This window comes from Helicoverpa armigera, chromosome 22 (genome assembly GCF_030705265.1).
Source record: "Helicoverpa armigera isolate CAAS_96S chromosome 22, ASM3070526v1, whole genome shotgun sequence".
Classification (NCBI taxonomy): domain Eukaryota; kingdom Metazoa; phylum Arthropoda; class Insecta; order Lepidoptera; family Noctuidae; genus Helicoverpa; species Helicoverpa armigera.
The window spans coordinates 8,577,709-8,589,708 of NC_087141.1; positions in this window are offsets into that span (position 1 = coordinate 8,577,709).

Genomic DNA, 12,000 nt, shown 5'->3' on the forward strand with positions numbered 1-12,000 from the left:
ATTTCCAACATAAGTTTGTTGAGAACGTCTTAAATTTTTATATTGAAATTAACTTTTTGCTAGCTATGTAATTTTAGTAAGTGCTCTAATCGTTCTTGAGTAAGCTTTCAAAAAATATATGTAAAGTAAGTACTTATATTATAAGCGCTATAAAAATATATGCCATAGCTTCATTGGGAATAATATTGAATATACATGATTAGTAAAGATTATTTATTGAGCATAATATGTCATTTCATACAGTAAGAAGTGGAACAATGTCAGACGTCCATAGTAACTTAGGCTCAATAAAAATATCCCATGTACAGTGAAAATTCTTACAGTTTTTTGTGTAGTTTAATGTCAGAAGCTTTTCTATGTTTTCCACTTTTGCATTGAACTTCTCAAAACCAAATTATCAAACTCAAATTTTTAAAACGAAAAACCTGAACTCGATAAACAAAATAATTACTTATTTAAATTATATTTTTTTTGGGAAAGTTCTAGATAACAATTAAATATTTTATAAGAAGTTAGTATTTTATATTTAAATTTTTGTAGTAAAGAACTTTGTGTCCGTGAGAATTGTGGGCCGGGTGGGCCGAAACCTGACATTGTTCTTTGAATTGATTTATTGGCATAAGATTGGGTCTCATAATTGAGTTACTCAAATCTATACATATAATAAATCTGTAGAAAAGTAATTTTTGTACATTGAAGAAATTGACAAAAAAAATAGCCAGCATGTTAAAGGATAACTAACAGAACCCATTTCCATCATTTTTGTCATTTTTGTCTGTTTGTCTGTTTGTCTGTTTGTCTGTTTATCTGTTTATCTGTTTGTTCGTTCGGGATTCACGTAAAATCTACGAATTCAACGCAGACAATGCTTATATACAAAAATTCTACGTAACTTGGGGTATTACTTAGTTTTTGTTTCATCGAAATCGATTCACTCTATCAAAAGATATGATTAATTTTGTGAATTCAAGATGTAAAATATTACGACACGCAATCTGTTTGTCAAAACTGCACATTTGAATGTTGTACTTATATTAGTTGATCGGCCTATTAATCTTTACACAGAAAATCACACCTTCATAAGTAACTTCGGAAGAAAAAAAAAATGAAAATTTTGTTTAGCCAAGGTTAAAGTAGCTCCATCTGTGGTAATCTGTGTTAAATAAATTATATAAAATTTGACAAAGGAGCGAGGTGGTAAATGACAACTAATTACCATACATTCTTTATAGAGGATTATTATTTCAACAGATGGAGTTGTGTATTTTCCGTAATTCACCATATTTTAACACGTAGTGTAATTTTTCGATAGACATTTCAATAGTGTTTGTCAGTTTGCCGTGCCACATCAAAATCCAATTATAATTATTACCTTGATGAAAGGAAAATTAATAGTTCTCAGCCAAATTTAAAACGGTGCCATCTAAATAAATTTTTGAACATTATGTCAAAAATGATGACTTTAGTATAACAATTAATTATCATTTAAAGTTACAGATGGAGTTCATATCAGGATTTTTTCATAAACATAGTTTAGCTTATCTTCCACTAATGTGGTGGCCTTAAAACAAATTACTTTGAGTGAGTAGTATTAAGTAGACCTTAATTATTTCTTCTGATGCAAAATATGTAAACTTAATCCTAGAAGAAATGAGGATCTGTCTCTCGCAAGCGCTGCTAAGCGTGAGGTAGGTAGGTAATGTAGGATTCTGTAGCTTTAAGAACAAGCCCAGATACAAAGTGCAGATAAGAAATGGGAGCTTTCTCGATTTAATACCATACACACGTAAAATGCTTTATGCGTCTGAAAACCAACACATTGCGCGTCGCATACCAGAGACATGCTTACTTTCAACTTCTGATCGCAAATACACTGGTCACGATTACGAACAGTCTCAGTAGGACCCGAGCCAAGTCTAAAAAAACACCTTTTATATACAACTACGTTTGATGTCATTCAATCACAAAGACAGAATTGTTTTCTGTTGAAAATCCTATCCACCTGTATCCTATTCTAATCCAGCATGCATTGCACAAAAACCAATGGTATCCTATTCGAGAAGTCAAAAGAGTCGACCTGCCAACGTCAGCTTCTGCGCTAAGCAAGTGTTCTTAATAGTACCATCAGAATTACATTCATCGTTGAATGAGGTGAATAAATTTTCAGAAACCGCAATAACAGTAGGAGCCAAAGCATATGATCGCTTCATAGAGCTCTGATTGGCCCCAGGTGACCAAGTCAGGTCTGATTTGTTCGTTCATCAGATCTTTGAAAGTGTGTCGGTGGATACTTACTGTCGTCCTGTGTGACACAAAATATGGTATATAAACGTCTTCCGCAAGAGCGAAATTTTCCCGGTGTGTGCGGTAGTGACGCACAGTATACAACACTTATGTTTCTTTCGATTTGCTGGCTCCACCAAGAAATGACAAATTGCAAGCGTACATTTTGAAAATCTTGGCAAAACTGCAGGTTTCAAGTACGAACTCGGGCGTGTGAGTAGCGCGGGCGCCGCGCGTGCGTCGCGTTTTGCTGCCCTGCGGCATTTACCTATAGCGCGCTCGCGGCGCGCACGTGCCGCTCTCCTTGACGTTTAACTGCTAAGGCGTTTAGCGGGCGGCGGGGATAGCGGGCGAAGGGGTAAGAACGCAACTCGAGCGCCGCGTGCTCGCGTTCACATGCCGTAGGGCAGCAAAACGCGACGTTCACGCAGCGCGCTCGCGACGCCCGCGCTACTCACACGCCCGAGGATCGCGCACGCCTAATGTGGGGTCAGCCTTACCATAGTGAGTAAGTGCACAGAAAATCCCCGTCATACAAGTGTTTCTCCCCAGTAGTGAAACTATCCTACCCTATGCGCCTGCTGATGATGATGACTCATTTTATCATCCATCCAGCTATTCCCCAACTATGTTGGTGTTGGCTTCCAGTCACCGAATCTGTTTGAGTACCAATATTTTGCTTGGAGCGACTACCTATCTAGCTACCTTCAATCCAGTCAACTACACAAGACGATATCCATGGTAAGACTGACAGACTTTCTGGCTTCTGATTAGTCGCAGCAGCTGCAGAAAATGTACAAATGACAGCTTTGTCAGACTCAAAGCATATAGACATAGATTATAACTGTTTCCTGTGAAAATTATTTACGCACCATACGTTATAATTTTCCAAATTGGCTGACTGGATCCAGAGATATTCACAACGTCACAAACTTTACTTCTTTTGTTCAGATAAATGGTCACATCTACAACACAACCTTGATCAATGAATCTATGCGACTGCTAAGTGCTAATCCTAATTATACTGTCACGTGAAAGAATGCACCTACGGGATAAGTAGTATTTTGACTATTCTATATTGCCCACGCAGACGAAGTTGCGGGCAACAGCTAGTATAAATTAAAATTAGTACATATTTATATTTTATCCGTCTATTAGAAGTACTGAAACTGCAGAGAATAACACTAGTTTAGGAAACAGGTAATTTACATAAATACCGCCAACTAAATATATTCATACTATAAAACAATACGAAAGAAAGAGACAACCTAATGCAGATATACATTCGTTCAAAAACAACATGCATCAAGTTGGGCACTCAAATTTTAAGTAACTTAGCTTGTCGCTGCGGATTATTCAAATCACATGCGTTTCCGAACGAGCGCTCGTGATGGTCTGACGTGGTTAGACTGCTTTACACTATGGATTATGGGTGACATAAGTTGGATAGTGTTTAATAGCATTTTTTGGGCAACCTTGGTCTAGTAGTTTCATTTCTGCCCTGGTCGCAAAGGTTGTAAAGATGACTGTTGTGCTCGGGTTCAAGGGTTCGATTCCTGGCCGAAATTGCTTTGTGGGTTCTAGCAACTTTCACAAAGGATAAATAAGCAACTAAATAATCATCATTATCTGCGGAGACTTTTCCCAACTACGTTGCAGTCGGCTTTGCCTTAACGTAGCTGAATACCAAGGACTGCTTTTTTCACCCTTCAACCCAGTTACCAGGCGTGCTTTTTAGCTGAGTACCAGTGACTGCCTTTTTCACCCTTCAACTAGGGCAAGCCACTTGGTAAGACTGGTCATCAGACTTACTGGTTTCCTACTACAGCCAGACATAACATACCATAGGAAATAAAATAACATTAAAATTCACATTCAAACACCTTTATTTAAAGGCTACAAATCCCCAAGTGTTCACACTAACCACGATATTCTTCAGTTCGACTGCCAAGGTACTAGGGTGACCATAATTTATGTGCACCGCGTAGCCACGTCACGAGACGTGACGGATTCCGACTATTTTCACAGTCACACTATTACGCTGTGGACATGCAAAAGTGGGTTAGGTAGTGTTTTTAGTGGTTTCAAGTTTTTTGCTTTTTCGTGGTTTCTTGGGCGGGAATTTTGAAGTCTAGTTACATAGGTACTTATCCTTACCTATGTACATTACAAATGGTGGGTAGTAGCAAATAGAGTACATAAGAAGTCCATAATAAAAAAAGAAAGTACATACAACTTATGGGAGTGCATAAGGGATTACATAGGGGTAGCACGTAAGAAAGTTCAGGGGTAGAGAAAGTTAAGGAATTCAGTCATTTATGGTGTTTTCGTTGTTGAATTCCATCACAATTGAGGCAAAGAAGACAAAGGCATTACTATACTTTCTCTTTACTCTTACGTAAAACAAAAAATAGAATCGAATTTACAACGCAATTCGTCCCTATATCAATTTACTAGCCGTTTTCCGGCGGTTTCACCCGCGTCCCGTGGGAGCTACTGCCTGCACCGGAATAAAATATAGCCTATGTTACTCACAGATAATATAGTTTTCTAATGGTGAAAGAAAATTAAAAATCGGTCCAGTAGTTTTTTAGTCTATCCATTACAACCAAACAAACAAAGTTTTCCTCTTCATAATATAATATTAGTATAGATGTGCATAAAAAACAAATGCACATCACTCAAACATGTCTCAAACGTTATGTCCTCCGGCTTACGTAGCTAACTTCTTGCACTCTGTGAGCAGTGACTAACTTATATCAAATGCATGGCCGGCATGCATGTAATCCTTCACGCGAAGTGTGACTGTGATGGAATTAAATCTAGCTGGAGATTCTTAGGAGCGAGGCTTACGGTGAGTTGCACCAATTAAAATGGTGCAACTGGGTTAATGTTATCTATTCGAAGGGGGATTTACAAGATTTCTTTCTTGGGCTCTACGCTCTTGCTTACCATGAGACGTGATTTTTGGATGATAGATCAATACAATAATAATTCCCCTTTCCCAAGAGAAACAAGTAAATGTACATATATGATGTATAACATCCCTCAGAATGATAGGGTTTGCGAATAAAACTACGGAAAACGTTCAAAACAGAAGCCTGCGGCCTTCCTCCATGAACGCTCTAGCTAATATTGAAAGATTTTTTTAAATCGGACCAGTAGTTCCTGAGCGCGTTCAAGCAAACAAACAAATTCGTCATTGTATAAAGTCAACTTAAGCCTGATTAATTCTCTCATTTATTCAAAAACCCATAATGGTAATCATTTCAAACTATTTCTACACGTTGCACAGAGGAATAAAATCTATATTCCAAGCGGCCATTTTGTTTGAAATGTCACTTCTATCGAGAACGTTCTAACATAGAAAGACAGCAATTTGGTGAAAGTTAGCTGTGAAATTGTCGGCTCTGAGAAAATTATTGACGATTTGCCATCTAGATTCAAATATTTGACGTGACTATCATTTTGAAATATGGTGATATTTTTTAAGTATTGTTGGATAGTTTGACTTGATATTATACCACTGAATAATATACTTTTTTTGGTTGGAAGTCATAAAATGAGCCCTCCTGCTGTTGGCCCAGGGGCGTCAGGAAGTGTCAGGCTTTAACTGACCTACCACGTTAATTCTGGAGCTCATTGTGATAAGCTGGTATTCGAGAACTCTTGCAAACAATCCTGCAGTCCCCTGATAGACCTTCATTGAATATTGAGCTCTTTGTAGTAAATAGTTGTCAAAATTTTGCGGTTACAAATCGGTCGAGTGGTTTCTGAGACGAGGGCGAAATAAATAAGGGGATAAGTGCTTTATGCTATTTTTATCGAGTAGGTACATCAAGCAGTTCCCACGTGGCTGAAACCGATGTTAGAACCTAGTTTTTGCAACAAAAGCTTAGCACCTACAATTTTCCTGAAAATTACACTATTTTCCCAACCCCTATTTTACCGAAAACACCTGTAAATGTACAGGCAAAACTTATATTGGCCCGTCGATCACTCCCGGATTGAAATTACGGACTCCATAAACATTGTGGTGACCACACGTCGGTAATAATATGAGCCTTTATTTATACGCTTATAATTGACATGCGGTTAGTCCATTTATGTTAAGCATGAATTATGTAGGAAAATGTGGGACAATATTTGATGAGCGTTTTAATAGACTTGCAATTTATGTTGTTATAATCAAAGTTATGTTTTGATGGGTTTTAAGCTTTTTTAGAGGATAAAAATATGTTTTTAACTAGAGCTGGTTTCGGTTTAGTATAAGTTTTATTTAAGTAGCGTGAACAAACTTATTTTTCTAAGGATTTCTCAATACACCAATTACGAAAAACCTAAGAGGGAGATAATGCCTCTGTTATTTTGATTCGCGAAAATAACCCTTTTAAAACTTTCGTTTTCCTCGGTGAGTCAAGTAGGTACGTATTTAATTCTAATGGGAAGCGGGTGAAACCGCTGACAGAAGCCATTAAAAATATACATGATATGCACATGTTAATACTTTTCTGAACAGATCAGATTGTAATGACACAAAACATAAATTCAACCTTATATCTAATACAAACTACACATAAAACATTCACTTAGATCACACAACATAATGACACGAACTCGCCCATTTGGCCACACATCAACAAAGTGAGGTAGTCACACATTTATCATGTGCTTTAGTGGGTATATGTATCTTTATATATCGCTACGTCTGTCGCGAGAGAGGATAATGCATAAAATATTATTGCTATGGCTCCCGTTTTATGAAGAATGTCCATATATTGATATTATTCTGTTGTGGAGGAAAATATGAAAGACGGAATATTGTCTGTCGTTTGAACATCTTTGACAGTCGTTACGGGTAGTCAAAAGCCAGTAAGTCTGACAACCAAACTTGCTGAGGTGTATTGGGTTGTCCGGGTAACTGGGTTGAGAAGGACAGATAGGCAGTCGCTCCTTGTAAAACACTGGTAAGTGGTACTCTGCTGCATCCGGTTAGACTGGAAGCCGACCCCAACATAGTTGGAAGAAGCCTAGATACATAGATGATGATTAAGTATAAAGATGTGTCTTTATGTATCTCTACGTATGTGGCGCGAGAGGATAATGCATAAAATATTATTGCTATGGCTCACGTTTCGTGGGGAATGTCCATATATTGATATTGTTCTGTTCTGTAAGAATAGGAATGAACAGGGGGTATAAATAAGATTTTTGGCGTAGGTCTAGCGTATTAAAAGGAAGCTGGACTATTCTCGGGTGACAAAAACTATAGGTATTATATCCGGGTACGAGAAGTAGTGTTAGTTAGAGAACAAAATCTACTACCAGAGTTACATACCACATCTGTCCTATCTTAATTAAAGGGCGAGATACTTTTCCCTGTCAAAAATCTAGGTGGTGTTGGTAGCTCATGACATCAACAGAAGGAAGTAAAATTGACATGTAAAAACATGCCAAAATAACACTAACCAAATATGTTTACCAAAACGTCGGGTTCGACAACCTCGAACAATGATTGAGCCTTAAACGTTTAACCGGCCTCGCCCTCTGCTGCTCATAATTCCCTCTTTTTAATATATTTATAAGGGATAGCCCTCCCGCAATCTGTTTCCAGAAATACGAATATTTTTTACTTTATCCAGAACAGCGCGTGCTTGCAAAAATATGTTTGCGGCCGGTTAAGTGGTTATTTCTATACTGTGTACTTCCAATGCTGGGTTTGTTGTGTGTATTTGTAATATTGTATGTAGAGAAACAGGAATGTATGTTGTGTTATGTAACAGACCGATATACTAAGCGTTGTATGCATGGAGAACAAATAACCAGCGGAGGCGTCATAACGGAAAATCTTCTAAGAAAGTAGCGCGCCGAAATAGGTATCCGGGGATGAGGAACGTTACTGTCTCAGGCTCTCAGCCCGTATAGGGAATCCGCCCATTATTTGGAAAAAAACAAAAATCGTTAGCAGATCCAGAACACGAAGGCTTTGTTAGTTCACACGCAGCTGGTCGTTTTGGTCACACCGACCGTACGTATTTGATCTAGAAGAAGGCGCCTGACTTACTGCCTAGGACTTACCTGAATTAGGTTTTATTTTTGTGGGAAATCATCAAATGACTCCATCCGCTGTGGGTGCAGCGTGAGGGAGTCTCAGTCTCTAATTTACTAAAACCCATCGAGTTCCTTCTTAAGCCCTTTATGTACCAGGGCCGCGGTAACTCTATCGAACAACCCCGCAGCCCCGGCAGGCTTTGGCCCTGGTTGGCCCGACTTTGATTCACTGACACTCTTTGAGGAGCTCGTGTAACAACGCCCGCCGTAGTCACTGACCTGTCTTCTCTTAGAAGACGGAAGAACGATGAGACAACCGAAGTTGTAAACCCATGTGGACTTACCTACCTTATGGCATCTCCGCTCATCTTTCCTCACTCCGTGATCGTATGTAATATTTATTGAGCGGTTTGTTTACATTTTGTGAGGTCAGTATGCCAATGGACGCAATATCTGAGCTTGGTATACTTTCCTCTGCTATTCATGGTGAGGTGCTACTTAAGGGGCACATAAAATATTGTGGTAGCAATCAGCTTGCCTGGTTAGTTTTATTTCTCACTTGATTCTTGAGTGGTCAGCATAAGTGGAGTTACCTTATTTGTTTTTACCTAATATCCGGAACTACTGAAGCGATTTGAAAAATTCTTTCAAAGTTAGGAATACATTCATACGACTGACTTAGGCTAAATTTACGGACAGAAATTCCACCTGTGAAAAAATGCTGCTGAAACCGCGTGAAACAGCTAAATAAATATCTCCCAAAAAATATGAACTACAATATTACTAAGTAAAACTAGCACAATAAATAAAAACGTAATTAGGTAAATATAATATAGTTAATATAAGTGCCGGTTTTATTTACCTAATGTTCCTAGAATTCTATATTATTTGACAAAACATACAAAACTTACTGAAATAATAAAACTTCTTCAATCTCGTGAACAATAAGTGAAATATAATTTATTTAGTGTGTCGCAAAATAGGCATTAAATATACATAATATTTTTATTGAACTTGATATTAAACTTTTATTTTCATCATATATACAAAGCCATATCTTTTAAGTGTCTATATTTACTTATGTTTATTTAAATATGTGTGTTTTAAATATGTTTCTGATATATCTCACTCTCCCTAATGTTTAAAAAAATAACATTTAAAAAAACTAACGTTACAGTTTCGGTTCGTCAAATGAGGCATCCTTTTGGACATAGGAAATCATCAGATAACCCTCCCGTTGTGGATACAGCGAGAAAGAGTGTCAGACTCTTACTTACTAAAACCCACCATACTCCTTCTGAAGCCCTTTACGTACAAGATCCGAAGTAACTCGTCGTAGCCCCAGTAAAATTAATGCACCCTAAGTTTTTAATTTGTCGCAAATTGAGAGAGTAAATGATCACCTGTATCCTTTTAAAAGAAAAGAAACTTAGGTACTTTCCAACCAAGTGTGACTAATTAATTCTCCATCGAAATCAGTTAACAAGCCCAATTTAGAATCCACTAATTTATCACTAAGCTGTCGTTTCGTTGGGCACTTTTCGCGCCAATAACGTGGGAACGCAAAATTTTCAGGTATTTTTACTCGAGTCCTGTTAGTGCGGAATGATTGCCAATTAACAGGAATTAGGGCTGGTCCTACTCATATTTTTTTGGAGTTTGAAAGCCGAAAATGTTAGTGGGATAACCTATACTAGTTACCTAATTTAATTGGTCCGTAACAGCGCTTATAGATTAGCGGATTTTCCACAGGCGGCTTTTCGGGTGCATAAAAAAACCTGTTTCGATAAATGGGTCTATCTAAAACTGAAAAAAAAACATCAAATAAAAAAAAAACAAACAAATCCTCAGTACTGGTTAACATGTTGGTTAAATTATATTAATATAACCGCGATAAAGTCTGTAAAAGTAGTTTTATTTACACAAATCCTCAGTTTAATGATATAAGCTTACGAAAAAAATTCCCAAGCCTTCCTAACAAAAAAAACAAAAGATCCAAAAGTTCAAAAAAAGAACATTCTGATTCCAACATTATTTACCCATAACCAATTTAGTCACCAGCATCCCCCACTCACATAGCCCATAAACTAAAGATGCAACTCAATATTATCCTTACGTTTCGAAGCCGAGTCGAGCGCCCTCCAGCCTACTCGAGTCTTGAGCACCTCGCCCCGATCTTTACGATTAATTGAGAGGGCAAAACCACGCTAAATTGCCTGTACAAATGGTATGTTTGCAGGTTATAGCTGACTGAAGTTCGAGTATATGCATGTGGAGTTTCGTGAGAAATTAATAGAAGCTCCTAATATTTTTGGGAAAAGTTCAAAATGTACTTAATATCCATTTCCATCCAAACTAATATTATAAATGCGAAAGTAACTCTGTCTGTCAGTCTGTCTGTCTTTCTGTCTGTCTGTCTGTCTTTTCTTCACGCCTAAACTACTGAACTGATTTGTGTGAAATTTGGTACAGACATAGTTTGAAACTTGAGAAAGGACATAGGATAGTTTTTATTACAAAAAAAAAAAAAATATTCCGGACATATAGCGCCATCTATTGGTCAAATCAAAAATCTGCTGGTAGTCACTATTCCACGCGAACGAAGTTGCGGGCAAAAGCTAGTATTTTCATATTTTCCCAACTTTGTTTATATTTTGAAGGATGAATGAGAAAAAACCTATGTAGGTGTGTGCATCGTCTAGCAGGTGCCGTTTCCCGAGTTTGTTTGGCTCCGTTTTAGTTTGATTGGGTACAACTGAGTACCCATTTTTTTACATGGAGTGCCTATGCCTATCGAACCTTCTTGACCCCGTAACCTGGGCAGACGGGTACGCCTTGGTAAGACTGGTTATCAAATTTCTGGCCTCTGTGACAGCTGAAACAAAAAAAAACTTTATGAACTATCAAATCATCAGTGTTTTCAACGTCCTATTGCTGGGAATAGTCTTCTTCTCGTAAACAAAAAGATTGAATGTTTGGCAAGCAAGGCAAATTTGGGATTTCAGACATCAATTCATTTTTCTTATGATATTTTTCTTCGTTTGTATATAAAAGTGTAACATAGGCACCATATTACTATAGGTAGTAACCTATCAAAAACTAAGAAAACAAAGGAACTCTTTGATCATTTCAGTAGGTTTATTTCCAGCCATTTAATGGGGTTGCGCCATTTGCGATCAAACTGGCACAAATCCAGACTTGCGCGATTCTGAAAACTTTCTTATTAAAAAAGGAGCAATGTCAATGGCCTACTAGGAAATCTCTATAAACTTTTCGATCGGTTTTAGTAAAATCTTGTTGAGCAGCCGCATTTAAAGCTGCCATACTTAGGTATTTTGAATTGATTTAAAGATTAGTTCAGTATATGACAGCCCATTTACTAAGAAATGCGGTGGTTTTCGGACCGCAGGCAAAACCACGGACACAGGCTAAAAATGTTACATACTAAGCATATAATATTTTGTGATTTTTGACATTATAGGGGGTATATCTGAACCTGTTGAAAATTTTACCAATCAGTCAAAATCAAACCACATTATCTGTGAGTGACATAAGCCATGCTTTGATCCATGTGCTAGAGTATTTTTAAAGCGAGAACAGCTAGTTTTCAATAATATCGGATCTTTCAAATGTTTGTTTATTCACAATTCTCACACAAATAACAGT